Consider the following 23,803-nt stretch of genomic DNA (forward strand, 5'->3'; position numbering starts at 1 on the left):
GAGGAGTGAACCCACAGGCTCTTTACCATCTAGCTAACTAGCTTCCTTCTCTCATTTACATAAAATTTACCCTAGGAAATTTTATTTTTTATTTTGAGACAGTTTCTCATTAAGTTGCTTAGGGCCTTGATAAGTTGCTGAGACTGGCTTGGAACCTTCATTGATCCTCCTGCTTCTCCCTGCCTCCCAAGTAGCTAGGATTACAGGCATGCACCACCACTCCCAGATGCAAACTTTTTGACAAAAATGAATATTTTTACCATACTATGCCACTTACCTTAAAATAAAAATATCAAGTCCCATAAAATTCTATGTTATTACTATGTATACTGCTTGCTTCATTAACTCATTTGCTCAATAAATATTTATTGACAGCATACTGTGTCCAGCACTATTCTAGAAGACAGGGATAAAACAGCAAATGAAGCAGACAGAAAGTCCTAGCCTTGTGGAGCTTATATTTTATTCACAATAGAAAGATAAATTTTAAAAATTAAAACATGTAAAACGTCCAAGTGTAATAAGAGCTAAAAGGGGTGGGGGGAAGCAGGGACAAGGAGTTGGGGCATGTGGGGAAGGGGGATAGAATTTAAAACAAGGTCTGACAAACCTGACAAGAAAGTGATATTTAAGCAAAAATAAATAAAGTGAGAACAGATAGCCATGTCAATGATCTGGAGAAAGCATCCCACATATACGCAGGGGCAGGGGCAGGTGCAAAGGCAGGAACATGTCATGTCCATCTTGTTCTCAGACAAGGCACATCGCAGCTGGAGAACTACCCAAGAGAGAGAAATGGCTAATGTAAATGGGCACAGGGTGGAGAATATGTCCCACCCATGGGCCACTGTAAGGACTTAAACTTCAGTTCTGAGTGAGACTGGAAATCATTGAAAGGTCCTGAAAACAGAAGTACCATGCTCTGACTTGTATTTTAAAAGTATCACTAAGGTTGAAGCATCAAACATAGACTACAAAGCGGCAAGGCAGAAATAGCTAACAATTGTTAAAATAGTATTGCTAATGCAATAAGCACTGAATGCATTCATCTTTACTGAGTAATAAAATATCAATTTTTTAAATAACTGTACTGACTGAGCCACTAAACAGAGAGGAACAGAATAACTTAAGAGTGTTTTTTTTATTTTGTTTTGTTTTGAACTTTATCCAAGCTGCCCTCCCCTCCAAAAAAATAAAATAAAATAAATCTACAGTGCCAAGTAGAAACAATTGATCTTAGTGACAGATGGTCTAGGAAGCACGCTTATCATCTCTTAACTCTACATTTCCTAAGCTTTCTCTTTATAACAGTTTAGTTCACCAGGAAATTAAACACTTGAACCCATCTATTCCAAAGGCATTTATAAAATACCTCCGTAGTATGTGCAGGAATCTGTGAGGGGCTGAAAATTCAAAGATGAATAAATAGCAACCTTTGGTCTGCACTGAGCTTCATGCATTCACACAGTTATAATTTAAAATTATTCCACCAGCTTCAAATATCAATAAAAACTCTTCCAGGTAAACAATGTTTCTGAATGCTTTGGCAAAACTATAAAGACACTGAACAGTTGTAAACATCTAAAAAATTAAACTGTATCAGGCTCACAGAGGTGGGAAAGTGCCTCTTTCAATGATCCAAGTTTTTAAGATATCAAAGAGTCATGAAACTGCTGGTTCCTCTTTTCAATGAATGTCAGGAAGTTCTGAGCAAAATTATAAAGTTGCTTACATAAGTACCCATCATCTAAATCTAGGGCAATAACTGTCAATCTTGCCTTGGCTATATATCAATTAGCAGTAGAACTCTGGAATAATAATGACCCCATCCCACAACAGCCCCAGCATCTGTATATCTTAATGCTTCAGGGGACAATGAAGCACAGACTAGACCATTGGCCTAGATATTCGGGTACATATTCCTTTCTCCATTAAGTCATTCATATGCAGTGTAAATACTCTGTTATCTCCATGTCTACTGTATTTGAAGATTTTAATAAAATCTGGGCAAAAATATAAATTAGTGAACAAATGATTCAGGAGGAGCCCAAAACAAGGCTTTACCCATCCCTAGGCCAAAATGACTCATTTGTATTTCAAACTTATTTGGGATTAAGAATAATTACATGTTTTGGTGCAAATGGCTTCCAGCCAAACTATAGTAAGTCAAAGAATAAAATCAACAGAGATAATCGGTCAACAAAGAACTTCATCACCTCTTTCACTAAATTACATCAGGAACAATTTGAAAGCAATACATCTAAAGACAATCCTCTCACAAATGAGTCAGCTAATCGGAGGTTGACTAATGCATTTGATTAGTGCTAAGAAATCATCTGAAAAGTAAAATACAGAATTCTCAGTTTATACAGCCACTTCCCAGTAACGCAGAAAGTCTTCATCTAATTTCTTCTTTTTGTTCCCACAATTCTACATTTGTGACAATACTGTAAGAATATCCAATAAGGATAGAAAATGTGCTTTTTTTAAAAAAAATAACTTATTACCAATACCATTTGACATAAAAATCTGGGGCAGAGGAAAGGTAATGGACCTTCCTCTGGGTTTCTGTTTGGAATACCAACTCAATCCCTGGTTTCACTCAGAGAACCATGCCTATCAATATGACAGATACTCACAGCTATATGATACCTTTTGAAACAATAACCATGTAATTATCAAAATATAACACAACAAACCATGAAAATGCAGAAATGAACCTCCAGAGATAATGAACCCATAAATTTATAGATTTATTCCTAAAAAACATTAAGCTAAACTCAAACTGTGACACAATCTTTAGCAGCAATTGTCACACTAGTCATGTTTTCACACCTAAGCTGGAAAGAGCTAGGTGAAGACTCACGCTTCAAACTCAAAAAAAAGAGCGAATATAATCAAAGAAAGAAATTTTCCTAGTGACATTTTTTTACTTGTATTAAGAAAGTAATTAACATTAGACTACAAAATTTTCAGTAGAGTAAAATGCTTAAAATATAGTACTAGATGTGCTTACTCAAATTTTATTTTCTTAAATGATTTTTTTTAAAGTTCTAAAAAGGTTTTACCAACTGCAGAACAAATTTTTAACTGAGAACAAACACTATGTTCATTTCCAAACACAAGCCCAAGCCACCTCACTGCCACCATTCCCCCATCTCCCAGAAGGAATGGATTCTGTAAAATCTACACATAATTCTGACTTTTTATGCTGTGGGTAGAAGATTCATGCCTGAGTTCAAAAAGATCTCCCAGAACCAATAGTGAAGACACCAGAGTAACATTCAACTATTTCTAAAAGATTAGAAACTCATTGCACTATTGATGCAAGATAGTCAGACATTTTTTAAAATAGGAGCAAGCCTAAGGATGTCACCTTTAAAGGGAAGGGATACCTGGCTCCTAACCCTGACCCCAGGGCAAAAACTAAAAGAAATGCTTCTTTATGTAAGGCAATACTAAAACTCCTCTAAAACCAGAAAATTTGAACTGTTTTACATAACACTGAGAGTACTCAAAAATCTTGTAAATAACAGATTTTTCATTAACTCTTATGGGAGGGGAGGGCAAAATTAACCACCAAATTTTGTTTACAATTAATTCTCTAAGTGTTCACTTTTAAATCATGATACCTACTGAATAACATTTTTCCTGAATTACTCTTGAGGCAGAGTTCTAGGGGAGATTATTACTAAATATACTGAGAAAACTATGATGACCAAATAACGTAAGCATATAAGCATCATATTACAGCATGAAAACACGAAAAAGCTTTAGAGTCTGAGAAGTTTTTCTAAGCAACACATAAGCCATAAAGAAAATTGATAAACTGACAAAAAAAATTGAAATTCTACACAGATTTTTTTAAAAATGCACCATGAACAAACTCAAAAGACAATGAAAAATAGAAGCAAGAGCTTCTCTACATTGGATATTGTGAGCATAAGACAAAAGGCTAATTTTCTATTATTTAAAAAAATCCTTGAAATGATAAGAAAAATAAGATAAAAGTCTAATCAAAAAAAAAAAGGAAAATGGCAGACCGGCAAATTCATAGAAAAAAAAAAGAAATATAAATGGTTTTTAAAAGTAAGCTTCTTATTACAGGAATTTCCAAATGCTTACAAGTTACAAAGTGATACAATGAGCGCCCATATATATATATATCATTCTATTTCAAAAATGAAACACATGGTCAATTTGTTTCATTTATCCCAATGCACTAGTTCCTCCTAAGATTATTTTAAAGCAAGCCCCAGACACCACAACATTACAAATAAAAATGCTTTTAACAGTTACTTTTAAAAATATATCTATTATACATCATTGCCTTAGAAAATTAACAGTTCCTAATAAGGTTCAAATCTCCCCCAACTACCTCAAAATATATCTTCTTACATGCTGATCTCCAAACAAGACCCAAAAACTAGTCACTGCATATGGCTGATCTGTCTTTGACTCTCTTTGCAAATGCCACCTCCCTATTTTTCTTCTTGTCATTTGCCTGTAAAATTTCCCACATTTTGAATTTTGCTGATTGTAGCTCTATAATCATTTAATATTTTTTGTTATTGATATTGTTGCTCAAATTGTTCTACCTCTGGTGTCCTTCAGCCAAAGACCACCAGGAATATACACAGTGAGGAATAGTGGAGCATGTGAGTAAGGGGATGATAGAATCTATTCCAGGATTTGGGCATTGCTTTGGTAATTTGGGAAATGTTTTAGGAAAAACCTTTGGATATTGTGAGAAAGTGGGACAATTCTATAACTGAGTATCTCAATTAATCTGATCTAAGCTGGGGTACACTAAAAGAAAGACAAAGCAGCCATTAATGAAGAAGAAAATCACGCATTCAGGCTAAGTACTCTGTAGGCAGCACACTGACCTTAGTTTTGGTTTTGTCTATGCTTTGCCTCATTTTATCATGACCTGAAAGAAAACTTGTCCAAGGTATTCTGTGAGACTCATCATGTTTACCAGGAGAAAACATGGCCTCACTGAATGCAGGCCAGCTTCTGAACGGCAGGGCTGGTTTTCTCTTTTTTCCTTTCTCACTAAAAACAGAACCCCTTTGTGTTGTCACTGTTTCCTTTTGAGAGGACCAACAGTCTTAAAAATGTTTCCTTGCTTTCCACTGCAAGATGTTCCAGATTACTCCTATTCACTTTCCTGTTCCAAACCTAAAATCAGCCACTCCTCCAAGGGGCCTTGTTTCCTTTCAATTGAAATCACTATTTGGAAACCAAAATCCAGTCCCAAGATAGTCACTTTTCCCAGATTGTCATTACAACCTGGAGTGAGCTACAAGAATTCTTTATCAGGAAAACTATATCACTATACTGGCATTTCCTTTTCAAATTTAGGATTACAGGATTTTTGGATAATTTGATTTCATATTTGCAACTCTTTTCTCTTGTTAAAAATCTTAGTTCCTATTAATGTTAATCTAAATACATAATAATTTTTTTCTTTAAATTTTTAAAATTTTATAAAACATTTGTTTCCAAAGCACAAAAAACAAAACATGTGTCAGAAGTACAACTACTATTTCTTCTCTCCTTATTCTTTCTCTTTCTCCATAGTAGCTGCTTTTTAGTTTTTGGTTTATACTTCCTGTTTTCTCTTTATAGATATCAAAAAGACATTTATCCACATCCCCCACTACCTAGAAAACAGGTCAAATATGATACATCTTGTCCTACACCATGATTTCTTTCACTAACAACACAGCTTGCAAATAAATAGCAAATTGGCTCAGCTTCATCCATTAATAAAATGCAAATTAAAATTATTAAACTGACATTTTTCTGCCACATATTAGCCAAATTCAAAGAGTCAGAAAATGCACTGGGTGGGCTGGGGATTTGGCTCAAGCTGTAGCGCGCTCGCCTAGCATGCACAGGGCGCTGGGTTCCATCCTCAGCATCGCATAAAAATAAAATAAAGATGTTGTGTCCACTGAAAATTAAAAAATAAATATTTAAAAAAATTCTCTCTCTCTCTCTCTCTCTCTCTCTCTCTCTCTCTCTTTAAGAAAGAAAGAAAATATACTGGGTTAGTAAGAGTATGAAAGAGAAAAAAAAAGCATATCAATTTGGCATTATCTATCAGAATTTAAAACGCATATTCACCCTTCAGCTCACCAAGTCCACTTTTAGTGGTTTATCCTGCTACACAAGCTGGAATGCCTGCCTGGATATTTACTGCAACAATGTATACAGTAACAGAAGACAAGAAACATCCTTAACTTAGATCAAGAGGGGACTTATTAAATCAATGATGGTATAACCACAGAATGGAATATCATGCAATTTTTAAAATGAAGTAGATCTACATACATCAATATGGAATACTCTACAAGATATATTGCTAAGGGAAAAATGTAAGAAAGAACCATGTATTTGAATATGCCTATGCACATAAAAATAAAGAAATCTCTGATTCATATGCTACAAATAATTTTTTATATATTTATATATATATAAAACTGGCACCCAGAAAAGTTGCACAACCATCACAAAACACACACACACACACACACACACACACACACACACGGCTGACTGCTAGAAACCTATGTAATTAATTAGTAACAGGCAATGCCTTAGGGGTAAGAGGCTTACTTTTCATTTTTTACCCTTTTATGAAACTTTTTAAATTTATTATTTGTGGTACATATGTATTAACTTTTTGATTAAGATATTTTTTAAAAAATTCTTCATAAATAATTAAAAGAACTTGATTAAATAAAATGTCAAAGTAATGCTTTCCAATGTTCTTAGTTTGGAATCTGCCAGTGCTTCTGTAATATCAGGTTCAGTACAAGTTGGCCTTACCAATTGCCTCAAGTAACACTACAATTAACTGTGTAGAAAAACAACTCTCAGTATCTTCATTTGCAGACAGATCATGCCTGAATGTTTTGATGGTGAAGACTAGTCAGTCTTTAAAGAACAATACAGCTTGTACTCTTCAAAGAATAATACATCTCTAAAAGACCAGTAACTGAAAATGAACACCGACATGAAGTTCTTACATTAACACAATGATTTATTTTTGCTCAATTATGAATGACTGAATCTATACCAGAAATCATTTAACCACTAATTATAACATACAACACTTACGTATAAATGAAATGTAATACATTATTGTTAGGCATCTATGTAGCAGGCTGTACATTAACTTAAACATATTATCTCAATTTTTTACAGTAACTATAGAACATAGGCCTTATTATACTGAGTGTACACAGAAGGAAACTGTCCATAAGGGAAACTGAATAATTTGTCCATGGCCTCACAACCACTAAAGAGCAAGGCCAAAGTTCAAAATATATGTATGCAAAGTATAATTTTTGCAAAAATACCCTTTTCCTAATTAAAAAACACACATATTGTAAACAGATCATTTGCAAAACTAAAAGTCTTAAGGTGGTAAAATATTTGCTTTAATTACTAATAATACAGCCAAAATTATAATTTCCATAGAGTATAAAAAATAAAACAGAAATATTTTCATATTATTATAAACACATATCTCACAGCCTAACTCTACTAAGTAAAATGAGTATGGCTTTTAAAGATTAAAAGAACAAAAGCAATAAATCACTGAAATAAGTCTTCAAAAATATGTTTTAAGTTGCTTTTTAAAATGGGTTAGCCAGGCATGGTGGCACATACCTATAGTCCCAGCTACTAGGAACACTAAGGCAGGAGGATCACTTAACTCCACAAGTTGAGACCAGACTGGGCAACAGACACTCCATGTTGAAATACGTGTGTGTGTGTGTGTGTGTACACAAAATCAGTTTGAAAAAACTTGATATTATAAACCACTGCAGGATATGGGGGAGGGGGGTTAGAAAATATTACATATATAAAAATAGTACATTTAATGAGACTATCTTCTTGGTTCCAGTGCAAAACCCTGAAGATTCTAAAGTCAGTTTCTTCTGAATTATCAGCATCTGAATGATGGCATTTTTGTTAACACTTTTTACTAAATGGTCCAGACAAAATCAACTACTCAACAATCTAATCTGCCTACATACAAAAGAAGCAAGACAAAACTCTCAGCACTGGGGCATGTTAAGAGCACTGAGCATACACATCCCTGTATGCATTTCACAGCACTAAAGACACTGTATTGCCACTGGCAGTATATCTGTCAGTCTCTTTTGACATATTTTGTCAGAATCTGGAAATCGGGAATCCTGTCTTACTCACCTTGGTATCTCTTGAGTCTAACATGATGAGAAACAAACGGATATTTCCTAAGAATGGGCTGAATTAAAGTCATGGTCCAGGTCCACCTCCTATGAATTCAGACAAGACCCAACTTCTCCAGGTCTTTTTTCTTAACCTGTAAAATGAGAAGCTTAGATTACAGTCCAAGCCAGGCATTTTACCGGTTTGTAGGGAAAGGTATAGTTCATTTTAGAACCGGTAGGAACACAAAGGATGTACATTTTCTAATCTAAGATAATCTACAATCACATATGTTGCCAATGGAAGGTCTGGGAATTCTTTTAACCCTCCTGCTCACTACAGAATGACAACTCCCTGAACACAATAGAAGAAAAAATGTTTTGAGTTAAAGATAAATCAAAGTGAACATCAAAGGTTAATGAATTCAATAATAAAAATAATTCAATTTTTAAATGGGCAAAAAGGATTTGGATAGACATTTCCCCAACAGAGATAAGCAAATGGCCAATAAGAACCCAAAAAGATTCAAACTCATGAGTCATTAGGGAAATAGAAATCAAAAACAGGAGATACTACTTCATACCCAGGTATAAACAAAAAGGCAGACAATAAATAACAAGTATTAGTAGCATCTGTAAAGATTGGAATCCTTTACACATTATTAGTGAGAATGTCAAATGGTGCAGCCCACTTTGAAAAACACTTCATTAGTTCCCAAAAGTTGAACCCAGAGTTATGGAAATACACATCTAAACAACAATTCGTACTCAAAAGTTCATAGCAGCATTATTTACTATAGCCAAAAAAATGTAAGCAACCCAGCATTCCTTGACGAATGGGTAAATAAAATATGGTATATCCATACAATGGAATATTATTCATCAGTAAAAAGAAATTAAGTCCCAATATATGGTAGAACATGAATAATCTTAAGAATATGTTAAATTAAAGAAGCCAACCATAAAGGATCACAAAGTGTATAATTCCGATTATAAAAAATTTCCAGGATAAATTTATAGATAAAAATCAGAAAGTGAATTCTTAGGAATGTAGGATAAATGGATGGTGACTGCTAATGGGTAGGGGGTTTCTTTTAGCACTGATGAAAATATTCTGAATTTCATTATAGTGATCACAAGCCTGTAGATATACTAAAAACCACTGAACTGAAACTCTTTAATAAATATATTGTATGATATGTGAGTTACATCTCAAACTTTTTTTAAGTCAATGAAAGGAAAAATGTAACATCAAGAATAACAAAGGAAGGAACACCAGCTACACTAAGTAGTACCATTCTGTGGAAACCAATCTAGACCTACTGAAAGTTAAGAAGTCACCACAAAGCAGGATGCTAAGAACACAAAAGCAGCAGCAAATGATAGATTTTCTGTTATTCTAGATTTTCATTTCATGGAAATCTGGCTCCTGACTTACCCTTCTCTCAAGGACCTAGCATGCAAACCTGATACAGAAATTTATAAGGTATGCCACTTTCCTGGAGCAAATATTAAAGATGGGAGAGAGAATTTGTCAAGATTAGAGCTCATTGATCATGAATGACTTCTGCTTATTCATGAACTCCACATTTCATCTATGATTCGTATAAGTTCAAATAAGAAACTAAAGGAAACAAAAAATAAAATGAATAGCATGTACTAGCATGTACAGATGACTTTCAAAAATGAAACTGGTATCCTCATTCATAAATTGCTAACACAGAATGATGAGCTCCTCCTAACAAAGGACAAGAGTTCGTGTGCCAGTAAGATGAAAAGAAGATGCCTGAACAGAGATTAGTCAACATGTCCTTCATAAGCCACTAAGATATGGATGCATATTCATACCAAGATAATATAAACCTGGGAAATATCATAAATACATTAGAAAATAGAATTCAGATACAAGATTCTAACAAGTCTCAATAATACTGCAAAACTAGGTTCAATGATCTAGCAAATCCAAGTCAGAGTGAAATCAGAAAACATTCCATCCAAATTCTTCAATTTACAGATGAAGCTGAGGCCAGAGGGATTTAATAACATACCCAAATTCAGAAGGCTCAGTAAAGGTAACTGAAAGCTGAAAATAAAATCCTAACTCCCAGGCTGTGTCCACCTGGCCCAATGTAACCTGCTACACTTGTACAGATTAAGTGTGTAAATTTAAAAAAAAAAGAAAGAAAGAAAAAAAAATCCTGACCCCTACTTTACACCAAAGTCAATTCTAGAATTCCTAGAAACTTAGACCTAAAAGTGAAAGACAAAATATAAAGCATCTAGAAACAAGTGAATATTTTCATAACCATGAGGTAGCAAAAACTTAAGTGGAACACTAAAAGCACTAACCATAAAGGAAAAGATTAATAGAAATTAATTAAAATATAGAATTTCAGTTCATCATAAACACATTACAAGAGTAAAACGGTAAGCCACATAGAAGAGGGCTTTAGAATTCAATATTCAACAAAAGATTGTATTCAGAATTTACATACAGTCTAACATTTTGATATGAAAAAGGACAGAAAACCTGAATTGTTTAAAAAGGTGGGGGGCGGCAAAAGCTGAATACTTTTCAACAGCGGAAATATAAATGGCTAACAAATACATGAAACAAGGTGCTCAAATCATAAATCATGAGGAAATGTTAATGAAAATCACACTGAGATCTTCTATGCAACTGTTAATATGGTTTTAAAAGGGTTTTTTAAATTGCTTAGCTGACAGTTTCAAGTAGAAGCGAGGCTTAAGAGCAATTGAAATTCTTTATGTTGGGAGGAATATAAACTGGTACAACCACTTGGGAAAACTGGCAATATCTATCAGTATCTATTAAAGCAAAAGACATTACAGCATACACTATGATCAGCTGTTCTACTCCTGGATATACACCCAACTAAAACTAATATGTGTACCAAAGACATCAACATACTATAATTACTTTAAAAATGTTACCAAAACTAATAATTACTTTAAAAATGTTACCAAAACAAAATAATTCTACTTATTCATAATTATCCAAGTATTAACTATTTAATATCTATCTGTAATAGAATGGATAAATTCTAGTATATAATTTGTGGTGGCTTTAAAAAACGGCCACAAATTCTTTGGTACAACTTCCTAATGCTGGGCAGTCTATGTTCCCTTTCCTTGAATCCCGGCAGGCTGTGTCTATTTCAATCAAGAGTGTGACACAAGTGACGTTATGACTCTGAAGCCAAATCACTATCAGGAAGATACCTCTGGGAACTCAGCCAACATGCTGTGAAAAGCATGGCCTTATGGCCCCCATGAACGTTACTCCAGTCAACAAGCCTGGATGATCCTGGTCTTCAAGACATCCCAGTCAAGATACTAGAAACAGGAGTGATGGAGCCTCTAACTCATTCTAGACCCCAACCATTGTAGAGCAGTGACAAGCCATCCCTGCCAAGAATTTATGAGCATGACAAAATGTTTTTTACACCACTAAATTTGGAGTGGTATGTCATGCAGTAATCAGTAACAAAAATTAGTGTGTTTGGCAGTAATTGATGACCAGACTACAAAAATAACATGGGTAAATCTCAGTACAATGAATGGTAAGAATCTTGCAAAAAGTTAGGACAAAGTATATATTACCCCATTTACACGAGTTCAGAACCAGACAAAAGTAATCTATAGTTAAGAAGTCAGAACAGTGGTTACCTTGGTGGAAATTTCACTGGAAAGGAGCACAACAGAGGTATCTGGGTGCTAGAATAATCCATATCTTGATCTGGGTAGTGGTTATTATAGTGTTGAGTTTGCATTTTTTTGTTATACTTCAAAAAATGTTTTAATCAGAAGAATCCAGTAATCAAATAGATGCAAATGTGTGAGGAAGAAATGAAGAATGACTCCAAGCCTCCAGGCATGGAGACTAGGTACTGTCATTAACTCAATAGTTACGCAATTGTGGCAAATAAATACAGGAGCGAAAAGCAGCAATCATGTCCTGTTCATTTTGTATTCCACTATCTACCAGTCCTTAATCCAAGTCATTCCAAGATACTCCTCTCATTTTCATCCTACCTCTATGACCCCCTTCTTGGTGACCTACATTGCCTCCTCTCTGTCTAGTTGCCTTTTTAATTTCAGGACTTTCCACCCAGGCTTCTCTCCTCAATTCTCTTTTCAATCTGCACACCTAAACATGTGGATAGTCTTTTATCCCCCATAATTCCAATCTCAGCTGGTACAACTTCCATAATTCCAGTCTCAGCTGATGACATCATCACATACTTGTTCTTTTAAGCTACAAATTTCTAATTTGATCAGGAACCAGGATTCCAAAATATCTTAACAAGTTGAGTTAGGCCAGGCACGGTGGTGTACGCCTGTAACCCAATGGCTCAGGAGACTGAGGCAAGAGGATTAAAAGTTCAAAGCCAGCCTCAGCAAAAGCAAGGCACTAAGCAATTCAGTAAGACACTATCTCTAAATAAAATACAAAATGGGGCTAGGGTTGTGGCTCAGTGATTGACTATCACTGAGTATAATCCCCAGTAACCTCCCCCAAAGAAAAATTGAAATTATCAAGAGCTCTGTAATGTTTTGAACAACCAATAATAATAATAATAAAAAGAAAGAAAAATTGAAATTAGCCAAATCCATTAAAAATAAACTTAAGATCATAAATATAAGCTCCCATGCCTGTGACCTAAAACTAATGCAAAACAGCAGAATGAAGAGACGTCTTAGTCAGGTTTTATTCAAGTCTAGGCTCAATATATGGTATGGTCATCCAAATAATGTAGCTATATATTAATAAAAATACAATATGTAGAAAAAGGAAGGCAATATTTTCCCCAGAGTAACAGAAGAAAAGTGCAGTATCTAGAATAAGAGATGCAACTCCATTTTTTTAATATATTTTTTTTTTAATATGGAGTACTGTTCTCAATTCTAAGCACTATAACTTAAAAATGGAATTTTAGGGCTGGGGATGTGGCTCAAATGGTAACGCACTCGCCTGGCATGCACGGAGCGCTGGGTTCGATCCTCAGCATATTTATTTTATTTAAAAAAAAATAAATATGTTGTGTCCACCGAAAACTGAAAAATAAATATTTAAAAAAATTCTCTCTCTCTTCTATCCCTCTCTCTCTCTCTCTTTTTAAAAAGAAATGGAATCTTAAAATATAGAAAGCCACCAGTGTGGTGAGCCAACATAAAACCATGCCATGTAAGAAATAGCTAATGAACTGAAGATGTTTCACCTCAGAAAGATTGAGAACACTTGATGACTTTTCACATATTTGAAAGGATGTTACATGGAAGGGGGATTCGGCTTGTTGTATGTGTTTCTAAAAGAACAGAGTAGAAAGAATAAGATTGACGATAAGAACTTTATCAAAAATCTATCAAAACTTTAATAAAGAAAGATACGCTGTCTCTAGAGCAAGGTTCTCAACTAGGGATGACTCTGTCCCCTGGCCACTAGACATCATCCTACAATGCAAACAATCCCCAACAACAAAGAACACCTCTAAAATGTCAACTGTTTAAGGGTTGAAAAACTCTGCCCTACATGTAGTACGTTTCCTTCACTGGAGTTCTCTGTTATTGTATATAAATAATACCAGCCAATCTCTAGATGATGTCCAATAAATGATTTTCAAGGATGGAGAGAACAAGTCACAAAAAGACATTGTTCTGCATAACTCCGGAGCTACAGAAAATCACCTTCAGGTATGTTAAGGTGATAATGATGATGGTGACATTTACTGTAGGTCAAACATTACACCAAGGTCTTCCTCTACATACTTCATGGCTAATTCTCACAACTTTATAAAATACATATTATTTTACCTTGATTTGATGTTAAGCTAGACTACTCTAATGTCACATAGCAGTCAATAAATGAGCTCTAATCTACCTGATTCCAATGACATATATCACTATACAAGGCATAAAAATTAAGTGACTTTCAAAGCTTTCACACTCCAGAAAAGAAAAGAAAATATATTACAGAAGTATCCGGACAAAGTCAAACAGGTTTATACTCATTGCAAACCTAGTTGGCTAGAAAAAATAGGATTATTTGAAGTAGTCCTCTGATGAAGGAGAGAACAATTATCCTGATTGTCCCCAATTGCCTACTTCTATAAGAGCCAAGAAGCTCTATATACCCATGGAATCTCAGTCAGAGCTGGGATTAATGATGACATCCCTTTATCCATAGGCGTGAAAGCTCAGGATGGACAGACGTTTGAACATCCCCGACTGGGAATCCTGCCCTTAACAAATACACTAGATGCAGATACATGGTTTCTTGGCTGCCTATACTCACGCCCATCTGTCAGGATGGCGGTGTGCCTGCTCACATGTTGGTCAAACTGTCACTAGGGCATAGGTGCCAAGCAATGATAGTTTTAAATGGGCAGCTTGCATAGCACTGTAAGAGCTTGCTCTTCATAGGGGGAAAAAAAAAAGAAAAAGAAAAACAACTCTGTCTGATAATACTGAAGGGCTGCAATCACAAACGAAATATCCTTGATCAACCTCAATATTTAAGTAGAAAAGAGATCTGGACCAATAGAAAAGAGTCAGACTAAGGAAGTTAAACAAAAAGGTATTTTTGAAACTCAACTGAGGTGTCACAATAAAGCTTTTCATATCACCGTTTCACGAATGTAAATCATCATAACCTTTTACACAGGAAAGCCCTTTGCTCACCAAATTACTGTCTTTAAATGGATGCTATTTTTCCATGATCTAAACAAAAAAGTAAAAATGCATTCATTTCTAGTAGTTTGTTTAACATTATATAAGTTTCATTTGTTAGCTGGTTATTTTTTAAATGGAATGTCTTTTTTTAAATATATCTTTATTTTTTTTTATGTGGCGCTGAGGATGGAACCCAGGGCCTCATGCATGCAAAGCAAGGGCTCTACCACTGAGCTACAACCCCAGCCCCAAGGTAATCTTTTAAATGCCTAAAAGAAAGCAGAAAACACATGAAATTTCCACAGATGAAGTGGGGGCAGTGGGGATGGGAGTACAACTTATATGGGAAAAGAAATCAAGAACTAAAATAGATGATAAGAAAACAAAAACCAAGTATTTTAAGTCACAAATTAAAACACTGAGACTCAAGGGCAAGGCTATTAATACTATGAGGTCCCTTTCACTGAAAGCAGAATGTTCCTAAACCACATCTAGGTTACTATTCTATCTTAAAGCCCTTTTGGATCACTGGCATTATGTATCTAATTTCTTTCCTGTCTGGAAATTCTTCCCTAAGACTTATACCCTAGTACTGCAATTTTAGCCATTTGTTCTTATTCATTCATTCCTCAGTGATTTTTGAAGAACAGCTGGTCATCATCATTCTCTGAATAGTTCTTCATGAAAGTATCAGGACATACTGATTAAAGAACCCCTGAGTTTCTTCTCTGCCATAAAAAATAAATCTGATAAATAAATCTGATTCCAAAAATTCTCATTGGACCAATTTATCAACTCTTTCTTATCATTTCAGCTGCTCAATTCCTGGACCCTTTTCAGACTTGACAAAAAAAAATGTCATCTACATCAACAATAAGTCAGCTGAAACTACTACTCTTCACATATATACAACTTACTAAAAGTAGCATTGATAATGAAGTCCAGCAGAATTCTCAGTGTCCATCACTGAAGACAGGGCAAAAGTCTAAAACACACCATTAAATTACCCTTTGCTATAAGTTTGGATAAGAACCCCAAAGATCCTTGTGTTAAAATACAGAGCTTTGATCACACAGTGTGGTGCTACTGGGATGTGGTGAAGCTTTAGAAAGTAGTCTAGTAAAAGGAAGTTAGGTCATTTCCTTGCACCTATGAAGGAAATACTGGTACCCTGCCTCTGCTTCCTGAAAGCCACGAGGTGAGCAGCTTTCTCCACCATATACTCCCTCCATGATATATATATACTGTCTCACCACAGGCCCAAAAGTAACAGGGTTAACTATGAATTGAAACCTCTGAAACTGCAAGCCAAAATAAACCTTTCCTCCTTTTATGTTGAATACTTCAGGTCAGAGTGATAAAACAATGACTAACACAGTCTTCTAGGACATACTAGTTTCTTACAGTATTCTGAAGCAACATCATTTTTTTAGCTTTTTGGTAGACCTTTGTAACACAAAGTCAAGAGTCATGGTTACATCCTACTCTTCCTAACAATGTATTATGGCCATACATGTCCCTAAAACAACTTCTCTTAAATACCAATTGTACCATATCATTTTCCTGCTCAAAAACAGTCAACTCTGTAGCAGCCAATGAAACTGATTATAAACTCTTCAAACTAGCTAGCAATTCCTTTACGCATAAACAAAGTATCCTTCCTTAAACTCCCTACTCCCCTTAATTCACATGATTCCCCCAGTCAGATATTACTTATTTTCTCTAGGACATGTCTTTGCTCATGCTATTCTCTAAAATGTCTTCCCACTTTTTTCAAGATTCAAGTCATGTCATGTCATACCTTCAGAAATCTATATTCACATTTACTTAATTGCTCATTCATCTCCTCCTGTGTTCACTTTGGTACTCCAGTGTACAATGTATTTTTTGATCATAGTTTAAAAAAAATTTTTTTGATCATGGTTTAAAAAAAATGTTTAATGAAAAAAAGGTACTCTTTTCAACAAATGTCTCTGAAATAGCTAGACATCTATAGACAAAAACTAAAAGAAACAAGATCTAAACCTCATATCCTATGCAAAAATTAACTCAAAATGGACCATAGATATAAAAATAAAACATAAAATGATTAAACACAAGAAAACAAGAGAACATTCTCCTAACCTAGGGTTAGGCAGAAAATTTTGAGACATGCATAGCATCAAAAACAATCCATATACTGGATAAACTAAACTTCATCAAAGTTTAAAAACTTTTGTGCTATGAAAGATACCATAAGAGAATGAAAATACATGCCAGAGACTGAAAGAACACGTTTACAAATCAAATATTTAGCAAAGGGTTATACAAAACATACAGAGTTCTAAACACAGCAATAAGAAATCAATTACAAAATGGGAAAAATACTTAAACAGAACAGTCAAGGAAGATATGAATAGCAAATAAACACATGACAATTAGTCATTAGGGAAGTGCAAATGAAAGTCTTGGTGATTACTACACACACACACACAAAAAAAAAAAAAAAAAAAAAAAACATAACCAATAACAAACAATGGCATTGATGTGGGGAAACTGGATCTCCTATTACAGTGATAACAGGACTGTAAAATGACACAGCTATGCTGGAAGTCTGGAAGTTCCTTAAATTAAACATACACTTACCATACAACCCAACAGTAGCACAGCTGGGCATTTATCCCAAAAAAAATGACAACTTATATTCACACAAAAACCAGTACATAAATGCTCACAGAATTACAAAGAATGCTTTATTTGTAATCACCCAAAACTGTAAACAACCCACATCCTTCAATAAGAAATGTGGTAGTCATATAATGGACTTATTACAATTATCAAAACAGTGATGAAATCTAGGACACTGACCTTGCTATAGTATGAGTAATTAAACTATTCATCCAAGATGCATTTTTAGATTCTTTATGTGTGTGTATAGTCCTATGACCTTTTATCTTCTGTACACATTCATATAACCACCACCACAATCAGGATACAGGGCTTTTCTATCATCCCAAAGAAATCCATCTCAACAAACATTGACCTGTTCTTCATTTTTATAATAACATTAAATGCTATATAAATGGAATTGCTGGCCTCCAGGAGAGGCAGGCACTTTTAGGAACTAGTTCCTATACTTATGGGAAGTGGGAGCTGCTGCCCCATTAAAGATTATTAATACACCTTCAAAGTTCTTTTACTTTTGGTTTCAGCTAAGGTTCTTTGCAGAAACTTACAAGGAACAAGCCAATTTCACCCAGTCACTGACTCAATTTTAGGTGCCCTAAACTTTGCTCATTATAATACCAATTTCCCAATTTCTCAGCCCAGAGAAAGTCCTGATGACCTTTCTTTTTTTTTTTGGAGGGGGCAGAGGGGAGAGACATGTGATTACCACCTCCAAATGACCATGCACAGGAATGTGTTTATCTCTGTATTTAAGGATGAATCTTCCCTATATGAGTAAGTTTCCCCAATAAAAACATCTGGCTTTCTTTGTTCTGAGAGAACATTAATTTGCACACAAACTCCACTGCTCACCTTACTTGCTACAAGAAATAAACCCAGACTGGGGATATAGTTCAGCTGGTAGAGTGCTTGCCTTGCATGCACAAGGCCTTGGGTCCAATCTCCAACACCACAAAAAAAAAAGAAAGAAAGAAACCCCTCTCTTCTCCTTTATCTTCTGGTTGATTATTGGCTTTGCACTCATTCCATTCTGCTGAGGAATCATATAATCATAGATCCTTTGAAGATTGTTTTTATTTCACTTTTTCCACTTTTTTCCTGCAAGCCCATAAACTCCATCCAAATTGGTGCATCTATCAAGAAATCATTTACTTTTGTTGATGAGTGTTGTTCTGCTATTAGGGTTATGCCACATTTTATTTAACTATTCACCCAGAGAAGAACAGGTGGGCTGTTTCTGGTTTGGGGCTAGTATGAAGTTTTTGTATAAACACAAGTTTTTAATTTTTCCAGATAAATACCCAGCAGTACACTTGCTAGGTCATATGTTAAATAGTATGGCTAACTTTGAGGAATTGCCAATCTAATTTCAAGAATGACTATACCTATACATTTAGATTCCCATGTTACACATGAGAGGTAATATAATAGTCATGATTTCTAACATTTTTTCCATAAGACTAAAAAAACTAGATCGTCTCCTAAATTTTATAACCTTAAAATTTTTTAAAACAGAAATTTTTAAAATTTTTTTCTGGTTCCCAAATACTTTTTATGACCTCTACAGGTAATTTACAATTTATGATATTTATATAAAATTTATAATTATAATAATCTGTACATTGATAGCTATGGTCATATAGCAAACTGCAAAAAAAAAAAAAAAAAAGTGAAGTACATTTAAGCCCATAGTAGAAACAGTAAACATTCTTCTTCCAGTCTATGAAGACTAAAACTTCAACAGCACTTTCTAGTACTTAGTATTGTGAAATGTGATCCCAATGCATTAATATTTAATCATCAAAAGATGATACACATGAGTTCCACTGACACATGGTAAACAATTTGAGGAAAAAAACCTGAAATACAGTGTAGTTATCTTGGCTATAAGATTTCATGGTTTACTTTTTAAATTTTAGATAAAACTAACAATTATATAATGCAGTCTGGGTTCTTAAAACAAGGAGCTAAGTCTAGAGCAGACATAGTGGCTCACATGCAAACAGTAGGTACACTGGCAGTCCACAAGGAGAAAACTGGCACAAAAAAAAATTATGACTTCAAAAAAGGTCTTATTAATAGGATGGTACTGTCCTCAGTCCTACTAATTTTTCAATTCTTATTTGTAGCTCTTTGTGCAACCATTGTGTTCCTGATACTGAGTTGTATAAGATGAATGTTTCCTTCCAATGTTAAGTATATTTACTTTAAATACATATAACATTCTTGAATCTCAAACTAATTACTTGGCAATTCAATTATCTTCACATTTAATGTACAACTTACTGGTAAACATTTTAGTGTATGTTTTTGTTGGGGTTTTTTTATTTGTTTGGCACTGGGGATTGAACCCAGGGGCACTTAACCACTGAGCCAAATTCCTGGCCCTTTTTTTGTATTTTATTTTGAGACAGGGTCTCACTGAGTTGCTTAGGGCCTCGCTAGTTGCTGAGGCTGGCTTTGAATCCACAATCCTCCTTCCTCGACCTCTTGAGCCACTGGGATTACAGGCATGTGCCACCAGGCCCAGCCTAAAATATGTTTAATGATCATCCCAAAATATGCCAGTGTAAAGAGTGTTTATCTTAATTTTGAAATCCGAAAACACTGGTTCTCATTCTTTAGGGTTAAACCCACTGAGAGATAGGAGTTATTTCAAGGACTCATCAAAATCCATGGACAGTCATGTGCCACACAGTGACATTTCTGTCAATGGATTACACAAATGAAGCATCACCTTGGGCTGGGGTTGAGGCTCAGCAGTAGAGCACTCACCTAGCAAATGTGAGGCCCTGGGTTCGATCCTCAGCACCACATAAAAATAAATAAAATAAAGGTATTGTGTACAACTAAAGGTACAACTAAAAAATAGATATTTTTTTTTTTTTAAAAATGACGTGGTAGTAGTCAGTTTGTATCAATACTACAATATTCACACATCACTTAACGATATATTTCTCATTTCTCAAATCATGTCTCTGTTGTGCAGTGAGTCATGACTATACTTACCTGAACACCAAATAAAATATATGGTTCAAAAAAAAATTTTTTTTCAAAGTTGACAAAAAGATGCTATGGGTAATAAAATTCTTAACAAATTTACTGAAGAATGTTAGTAAAAGTAGTTTCTTGCCATCTGTACTTAGTGATGAATATTAAAAACCTAATATTAGTATGACTGGGGAGGATACTACATACCTCTATAGAATTTTTTTTTTTAATGTTGCCTGTATGTCATCCAGAACAAGGATGTGTATGGTTTTGAGCACAAAGATTTAAAGCAACATTGGGAGAGATGGAGTAATTGAGAAAGCACATGAAATTACTTCAAAACAGCAACCTCAAAATATGGAGCACTTAGATCATCATTCAGGAGTCAAGTGAGTCAGGATCCAATGGCATAACCTTCTTCACCTCCTTATAATGGCAAGTAGGAAGAGTCACAGAAACTTTGGTTGAAAAGGCCAAATATAGAGTACAAATACATATTGGTTAGCACCTAGCAAAATGCTTTGTGAGGCATTTATAACCTTTCTAAATTAATCTTGCATTCCTATAAAAATTCCACATTTTCTACATTTCACCAATACTGTAGTTTTTCAAATGTGCTTTATACATTCACCAGCTGTGTGTATGCCAGATGTTAAATAACTAAAGTCAAAAAGAACAGTCTACATTAATTTAAAACAAAGAAAATTTGCTTCAACAAAACAGGACAAGAATAGACTTTGCACCTAATGCATTCCCGGTAAATGGTAGGCAAGTGATCTCTAGTGAATAAATGAATCCACTTTTTTCTCACTCTGAAAAATAACTTCAGCAAGTATACAAAACATCCAACCAGTCTGAAGAATATTCTCCAGTCCTATTCAGTTACCAATCATTTTCAGAACCCATCAAGACCAATTTTCAGGAAAGTCTCCCTCACTCACACAAAGAAGCAGCATTTAATTCCCATAAGGCTCACTGCCTGATATGTGCAGATAAGAGCATTTGCACATTTGCATAAATTCAGGAGTCATCCTTTTTCATTTGATGTAAGGTAAATTTCAAAGCTTTGCTGCATTTCCAAATTTTTATTTTTTCAAATAAAAGACATTTTAAAGTTTTATTTTTCTAATCAAAATCCTATTCATAGTATATCTTATTAGGGATGCTTTAAAGGGAAAAAAAGTTGTCAAAATTAAAATCTTGCTTCTCCTCTCCTAGACATCTGGGACAGTTACTTTATTACTATTTCACATTAGTTCTCAAACTTAAAAAAAAAAAAAGTTGGCCTGTTTCCTTTAAGAAATTTAATTTTAGGGTCTGTCAACATTTTGAATGCATTACTGTTATTTTTAAAATACACATTCGCATACTGGAATAAAACTTAGCATAAGCTTCCCATATAACCATTTCCTGGGCACTTACTAACTTAGTATATGCCAGGCTCCATGCTTAACACATTACTCCATTATCTCATTTGTTTAACAAATATCCTCTCATAATTTCTGCAGCACTGAGCATAACAAGAAGGCATTACACTACAAAACTGATATTCGTACTGTATACTGGTACTGTACTAAATTGACAGTAATGCCTAACACAAGCTTATTGTTATTAAATTCTTCTTCTGCTACTGTATCTGATCAGCGATGCTAAGATGCACAAATACCATCTGTGGTAGCATCAACACAACCGAGAAAGCTATTATTAAATGACAGAGTACTTAAGTTACATTCCCTTCTACAACACAGGTAGCAGACAAACACAATCTTATCTACCCATAAATTTAATTCCAGTTAGTACATGTCATTTTGAATGGCAAAACATAACCCGCATAAAATGACTATGTAAAGAACTCTTGGGGCTGGCGCGGTAGCTCAGTGGAAGAACGGTTAGGTTCGATCCTTAGCACAACAAATAAAATAAAGGTATTCTGTCCATCTACAACTACAAAAAATTAAAATTAAAAAAACTCTTGCTTCTGAAATTATTTTAAAATTGTAGATATGCTCAGCATGTCATAAACAGCACGATGCCTTTATTCTGAACTCTTAAAAATAAATGCTGCCCTTCAACGTTTTTCAGTCTTTTTTTTTAATTTCAGACTCAACAGATGGACAAATCCAGTCCAAAACAAAAAACTGAAACACATGATTAATGAGGCTCTTCAACAGTCCCCTAAATTTAACCCCACGATTCTCCCAGGAGTAAAACTGGCATTTCCAAGTTGTTCCATAAAATGGAAATGGGACACCACCCTCCCCACCGCCGCCACGGGTGAAGAGTCCAGAAAAACGGGTGACTTGAAAGAAAAGATGTTAAAAGGGGTTAAAAAACAAAATGGGTGGCCTCAAACTAGCGTCTCTGTCACTGCGACTGTCTGTCCCGAATTACTCTGTGGGGAAAACGACGTGCGGCCCTGGAACGTCAGTAAAGGGTGGCGCCCTGTCAACTAGAGACCCGAGGGGGAAGCGTCAGGACGACCGTAAAAACCGCGGGCGCCGGCGCGGGCTCAGCCCCGCGCGGCAGGAAGCCGAGCTGAAGCGGCGGCCTCGGCCTGGACCGGGAAGGCCCCAGGTCCGAGTCACCCCGCCCGCGGCGGCCTGGCCAGGACCGGGAAGGCCCCTACGAACGCGCACGCCGGCGCTGCGCGGCCGTCCCGTTCCCCTCCAGACCCGGCCGCGGCCTGGCCCGCCCGGCGGGACGCGGCACCACCGCGCACACGGGGCCGGGTTCACCGCCGCCCGGCCCGGCGGCCGTGCAGGGCTGAGTGCGCCCCGGGCGCTGGCGGCCCCGAGGGAGGCCAGGAAGGCGCGAACGCCGGTGCTGGCTGAGGCGGCCGCCGATGCCCTCGCCGCCCCAGTCCGGCCGCCCGCCTCCGGGCCCCAGCTCGGCGCGCGAACCCTAGGACCGCACAGTCCGCGGCCTCCCTACCCCGAGCCGCAGACCCGTCGCCTTCGGCCCAGTACGAACTTCCCGCCGCTGTCGCCGACTCGCAACTCGGCGGCGACGCCGGCCCCTCTACACTCGGCAGTACGGAGCCTTCCCATTGGGTCTGGGCGACGGAGGAGGCGGGGCGAGCGGTACGCGGCGGGACGGGGGTGGGGCGGTGCTTTCCCCGTCTCCCTAGGCATGCCGGGAGCTGTGGTCCACGCGCCCGCTGCATGCTGGGAATTGGAGTCTTGGCGGCAAAGTAGGGCGCCGTCCCTCCGGCCCCTAGGGCTTCTGGGAAGTGTGGTTCA

General features: G+C 36.1%; 1 protein-coding gene across 3 annotated transcripts in view; it reads right to left on the reverse strand.

Moving 5' to 3' along the window:
- The window catches only part of Vrk1 (VRK serine/threonine kinase 1), a 79,266-nt gene extending 55,679 nt beyond the window's left edge, over positions 1-23,587 (reverse strand). For 2 of the 3 annotated variants that reach the window (XM_027950924.2, XM_027950922.2), the window contains exon 1: positions 23,496-23,587. The gene's annotated coding sequence lies outside the window, so the exon portion shown is untranslated. Of the gene's footprint in view, positions 1-8,232; positions 8,369-23,495 lie in introns of all 3 variants that reach the window. The other variant, XM_027950923.2, reaches the window with a different exon arrangement.
- Positions 23,588-23,803: the final 216 nt, after the last annotated feature.

This window comes from Marmota flaviventris, chromosome 2, assembly GCF_047511675.1.
Source record: "Marmota flaviventris isolate mMarFla1 chromosome 2, mMarFla1.hap1, whole genome shotgun sequence".
Lineage (NCBI taxonomy): Eukaryota > Metazoa > Chordata > Mammalia > Rodentia > Sciuridae > Marmota > Marmota flaviventris.